Consider the following 6992-nt stretch of genomic DNA (forward strand, 5'->3'; position numbering starts at 1 on the left):
AGTCAAAAAATATATTTTATTAAAAATAGTGTTAATTTAAATTTTAAATATAAATAAATGATAAATAAATTAATACACGACTTTATTTGTATGTAGTAAAACCCATCCGCATTTCATTTTTAGCATTTTCACTCTGCCATTGCTGTGGCTGTCTTCGCATTTCATTTCCAGGCAGCATTTCATTTTGGCATTTCATTTACCATTCGCATTACACCTTTCCTACTTACATACGTTTTATTTTGTTTTTATTTATTTAAACAGCCACGTCGGGGATACAAAGGGGGCACAGGCCGGTTGCCTGTAGACTGAAGCAGAAATATTCAGGTTGCAGCTGCAGGAGTCTGATAATTTATACGAGGGATGTGTGGCGGATATTTTTTTTAATCATTTTTTGTAAATTTTTTTTTTAACATCTTTAATTATTGATAAAAAAAATAAATAATAAATAATTTTACTAAGCTTTCTTCTACAGCCACAGCTAATAATTTGGGACCCGATAAGTGTAATTCATCTATTGTAATTTTTTGTCTTTTTTCATGCAATTTTTTTTATCATGTTTAAATATATTTTTTTAAAAATAATCACAACATCATAAAAAACAATTCCTTAATCATTAAATTAAAAAAAAAAAAATAGGACACACATTCGGGACTCATCTCTTGGTGGGTTAAGCATTTATCTTTTACAAATAATCACTTCTCTAATTATTACATAAAAAAAATAAACTAAAAATTAAAATACATAAGAGGTAAGTCTGATGGGCTTCAACGGCATTTTCCTTTTACGAGACTCAACTATAATAGTATGATTAAAGTCCACCCTCTCCTTTACCGTTGCTCTCTCCCTCTTTACTTAGGCCTTATATGATTATATAGATAAGATAAAAAAATTTATAAATAATCTAAAAAATAAAAGAAAAAAAAAGTTGAATACAAATATTATAAATTTAAGATATTATTATAATATAAGTTTTTAATATTATTTTTAAAGTAATGTTATGTACAATCGTGAAATGCGTAAGCTTCACATAATCATTTTGAAAAAAGTAGGATTTACTATTAAAAGGAATTGTTCGGCACTTTTACATTTCACGACTATAAATATCATTTCTCTTATTTTTATTTTGAAATTTAAAAATTTGGAATTGTTTTTTATATTTTATTTAAAGTTTGAGATAAATTTTTAATGATTCATTAATAATCAACTGAAAAAAAAAAGTTAAAAAATTAAATTTGAAAAATATTTATATTTGAATAGTGTTTAGATGTTGAGATGGAATGAGATTAAATGAGATAAGACCGTATTTGAAATAAAATAGTGCTGGGGAATATTTGATGTTTGGAAAAGTTTTTCATCTCATCACATCTTATTTCAGTCTCAAACATCATTCAAATACAAACGTTTTCAAATAAATCATTACAGCTTTTCTAAACTTTCAAATAAAAAGTAAAAAATAATTCAATTTTTTCAAATTCTAAAATAACAATAATATTATAATTTATTATAACAATATTTTAATTTTATAACATTTTTTTATCCAACTTGTTCTCTCATTTTTCAAAACTCAATAAATACTTAACTCAAAGTAGGGGTGGTAAATCGTGTTAATTGATCATATTTATATCGTGTCAAGTCGTGTATATTATATGATATGGGTTAACCTAAATAAGACCCGTTAAACTTAACGGGTTAGAATTTCAAATCTTTATACGAGCCATTAAAATGACAAATTTATACAATACGATTCATTTTAACCCGTTATGAATTAATTTAAAATATATCAACACGACCCATTTATATAGATAAGTTGAATTGACTCAAATAATCACCTGATTAATATAATTTCACATAAAATTTAAAATCATAATATCTCTAAAAAATATAAAACTAACTACATAAATCTAAAATTTATAACCCAAACATTAAAAACGTTAAAATTACAATTCATAGGAAGTGTGGAAGGTAATAATGACTTGTGAGAATTGACTCAATTGAGAACTAAAAGAAAGAATCAATATATCTTAAGATAAATGTGAGATTATGAGAGAGTTTAAGTTAGAGTGCGGTGGGAATAGGATTTTTTAGGTATAAGCGTAAAAATATAAATTTAACTTTTGTAGTAGTCATAATGGATTATAATGGATTATGATGTTAGTGACCCGCTATACAATCATATCTTAACGGGTCATTCCATTAAGGCTAAATCCATACTTTCTTTTATCGTATCGTTTTTATATTAGATAAACAGATCGTGTTAGATATTATCATCATTAACTCAAACTAACTGATTACTATTTATAAACCATCTTATTATTTTTCATAAAATTTTCATATTTTTCCATTCTTAAATATGACCTCGTTCTGATAGTGAAAACTTTTTATTTTAACCAATCTCATCATTATAATTTTTTAAATTTAGACATTGAATATAATAAATTATTTAATTTTTTAAATTTAAAAATAAAAATAATATAATAATAATATTTTATTTTTTTATAAAATAATTTTATATCATCTTACTATCTCAATGGTCCTGACATCATCAACTGACATGACTGCCAGCCAATAACCCTTCCCCTTGACGAGACGCTTTACTTACTCCATCCTTGCTGTTGTCATGTACGTGCGTGCATGCAGCCCTCACACGTCACCTCACTTGGCGGTATATCATTTGAATATCTAACTTCGAGACAGCCCCTTTTACTTTTCTATGAATCCCGACGGCGTTCAATAAACGGCGTTTGTTAACTAAAATTAAAAATATTAACTTATTTCCATTCAACTCATTATTATAATTTTTATATAAAATTAATATTTAAAAATTATATTATTATAATAATATTTTATTTATTATTATTTAAAACATCTCATCTTATCTTATTTATATAATCAAATTAGACTTAATTCACATTGGATTTCACCTTCAGAATCGATTCGCTTTGCTCTGCTGATCTACACGGTAATTTCACATACAGTAAGACCAGTACTCTTCATCTTGCTCGGGTGATATTAACTGCAATTAGAAGTAGCGCCCCAAACTCTTGTATTTATGTATTCATTTTGGTCTGGAAGTGGCATTGGGATGTAAAGTTATTCCTGAGGTAGGAAACATTAGTTTTAATGAGAGGCATGGAGTCATGTTTAGCCCATATCCTGGACCTTCCTACGCCATGCCTATAATGGTGCACCATGTTTTCCTAATATTGCTCTATTCCTTCTAGAGTGTTAGAAATGCACTCCTAGTTCTACTCTTTCAAGGGTTTGATATATTGCATCCTTGTTGATACTAATTTACTTAGTCCTTTGAATTTGTTTCCCAAAATAGTATAAAAAAGACTGATCATTCCCCTTGGGTTCTATCTCAAGTTCAAAGTAGACAGATTACTAGCAAGTGCAAAACAACCACACCATCTAGGACGTTGATGTTTTTGTAGTCTTTTAAATCCGTTCAGATATTTAGAATATCTTAATATATATGTAAATAATAGTTAAATTATTTGAGTTTTAATATGTTTTATTAGGTTTTGGAAAATGAGTAAGAAAAAATTAAATTTTGTCGTGTCAATGATGGATAGGGAACCGAAATCATGATTCATGACAAATCAATTTTGGTTGGAGTTAGACTGAAATTAAAACTGTATATTTCTCCGAGGCTCAACCAGTCGCTATTCAGTTGGTGTAAAGTGGGAGGGTATAGGTAAATGGGATTTTAGAACTCTTTCGATCATTTGAAAAACATAGGATTTTGTTTTTGAGAGTTTGGTTCATATAAAGTGAGAAAAAATATAGGATGAGATGAAATATTCACCAATAAAAATGCTTCTAATTATGTTGTTGGCAAGGTTGTGTGCATAAAAATTGACACTTCTGTAAGTCTGGATCAGACCGTCAATGTCTAATCATGCACTTCAGTGCTCGATCGATGTATGTCTTTTTAACCTTGTTAATCCATTCAACGAAGTCGAGAATGGTTTGACCATGGTGCACCTTATTGCGCAAAACCCAGATCATGTATAGTGCTCCGGTTGCAAAAGAATTAAAGGGTGATATTCTTTTAGAGAAATCATGTTATAAAACCGATTAGTTCAAAAATGTGGTTTGCAGCCATGGGTTGGACATTGAGGTTCAAAAGTTTATTTCTTGACGTCGACGAAAGCTTATTTTTACCTTCCGTCGGCTTTGAAGATAAGTGCAGGTGGGCGTCAGGGCTTTCGTATGTATCGCGTCGAGTGGGGCTTCCATTAAGCAGGGCTTCCATTGGGGAGAAGAAGGGAGAGGGAGAGAACGAAGATGGTAGATTTCGTCTAAGGCAAATGGAGAGGGAGAAAAAGCAAATAGGGAGTGGGTTTGGTATTGACGGGTGAAGGAGAATTGTGTTAGAAATGTCTACGTATCGCGACATTAGTGACTGGTGTGAAAATGGATTTCAAGCTCATTAAGCTGGGAGCTTTTCTCATTTGGTTTTGTAGATAAAATGGAGCTTCAGCTATGAAGGATGTGGGTCCCATTTAAACATTTTGACATCCCCATAAAAGAGGGAGCTCAAGGGATTAGTCAACAATTATAGATTTACAAGTCAAAATTATTCACAACATAAGAGAATCCTTAGCGCAGGTTTGGCATATGAGATGAGGTATAAAATTCTCAAATCATCTTATTCATACAATTTTTTTAAATTTTTATATAAAATATAATAAATAATTTATTTATTTTTAATATTAAAATAATAATAATATCAAAAAATAATATTATATTCAATTTTTAACTTTAATTTAAAATAAAAAATTCTGATCTCATTAACAAAACCAGCCCTTAGAAAAACTCATCCCTTAAAAGGCCCAAATTTCTGCTAGAGTTCAAATAACTTAAGACATAGTGACTTAAAATGATATGAGTAAGTTAAAAAGAAAATTAAAAATTGAATAAAATATTATTAGAATATTAATATTAATATTATTTTAAAATTTAAAAAAATTAAATTATTTATTAAATTATTTATAATTTAAAAGAAAAAGTTAAAACCAACTCTAAAATTCTGACTCCAAACGGCCGAAGGAATTTCTCATGTCATGCCAGCAGATTATACAAACAAAGCACCAAAAAAATAATCCCTAAAAATCTGAAAGCGGGGCTTTTTGAAAATGCGTTCCAGCTAAGCTCCCTGGCATTGCACGGACGCCGGACTTCAAAGTCCCAAATCCCATTCCATTCATTCATATTTCATTTACCTTTTTTTTTTTCAATTTCATAATAATATAAATGAAATATATATGTTTTTAAGAAAAACATTATTTATACATTGACATTAATAGAACGTCTAGTAAAATATTTAAACTTCACAATTTGATTTAAAACAAAAATTAAAATTAAGTTTTATCTTCTAATTGATACGCAATTTGATTTAAAACAAAAATTAAAATTAAGTTTTATCTTCTAATTGATACGAATAGTATCTTCTATTCATCTATTTTAAAATAAAATAACTTTATTTTTAAAAAGTAATATATTGAACACTATACCTATACTATTATTTAAAAATAAATAAAATTTATTATTAAAAATTTAATTTTTTTATATATATTATTTATTTATTTATTTGAAAAGAAATTGCACCATACTCGGAATCATTTCTCTCAAATTATAGGATTCGGAATGGAAATATAAAACTGGGGAACAGTTACTTTGATTTGCTACTATTTTTATTTTGATCTTACGGTACAAATGATTGTACAACACCATATCTTTGCTGCTGGGATAAGATCCGACAGCTGTGTCCCTGACACGTGTACGTCACTTTCTCGCTCCCTACCTTTCTTTCGAGTAACCGGTCATTGGCTTGGCTTGGCTAAGCTATATTAGCACCTGTCTCATAGCTCAAACTTTTCTAAATGCCAACCATGCCCTCCTGTGTTAGATAGAGAAGACTCGTGAGACGTCACGGACCGTTGTCGGAGCACGACCCCAGAGTCTGACCCAATAATCTGAATAGTGGTTGCAGTAGCGAATTCGTAACGTTTGCCTCGAGAAAAAATGATATTTGTAGTTGTGGTTATATAAGTAACGTATAATTATTTTAAAAAAAATGAATTAATATAGAATTTATATAAAAAAAAAATTAATTTTTTAATTGTAGACCTCACTTTTTTTTAAAACGATTATGCGATATTTATAATTTCACGACTGTATATAATATTACTATTTTTATTTATTATCTACTTTTTATTATTATTATTTATCTATTTTTCTCAACACTTCTCGCTATCCAAACTTATCCAATGCAGAATTTCGTTGTCTTAGGGATAAAATGAGTTAATTGCCCATCAAGGGCTTATTGAGGAGTCAAGTCTACGTGCAAGTATAGAGAGACCAAAGGGTATAAAGGGATTAATGAATTTTATTCTAACCATAAAGAATAAACACTGGACATAAAATAGTGATGTGATTAATTTAACTTATTTTAAACTAATTATTAATGATATATATTATTTTTTCAGCTTCTTATAAAAAAATTTAAAATTCATTCCAACATATTTCATACATTTAACCTAAAAATATAAACACATTTCAACTATAAAAAGTTAAACCCTTCTGATTGAGACTTACAAAATATTACTATTCAAAACTTATGTTAATATCCAAATGTAGCCTTGAAGTTTAAGAAATGAAATTTAAATTAATAGAAGATAAGAGACTTAGGCTAAAGATATATTTTTATCTAATCTCAATATCCAAAACTATAAATACAAATATTTTTTAATTCTTAATTTTTAATTTTTTTATCTAATCATTACATATTTATTACAACTTTTCTAAACTTAAAAGAAATTCAACTTTTTTAAATTATAAAATAAAAATAATATTATAATTGTTACCCAGATGACTAATACAAAATGGAGGTAAATTAGGTTGAATTTAAAATTTAACAATTATAAATCAAATACACAATATAAAATATAAATAAAATACAAAACAACAATAAATATAAAGAATAA

Source organism: Carya illinoinensis, chromosome 11, assembly GCF_018687715.1.
Source record: "Carya illinoinensis cultivar Pawnee chromosome 11, C.illinoinensisPawnee_v1, whole genome shotgun sequence".
Lineage (NCBI taxonomy): Eukaryota > Viridiplantae > Streptophyta > Magnoliopsida > Fagales > Juglandaceae > Carya > Carya illinoinensis.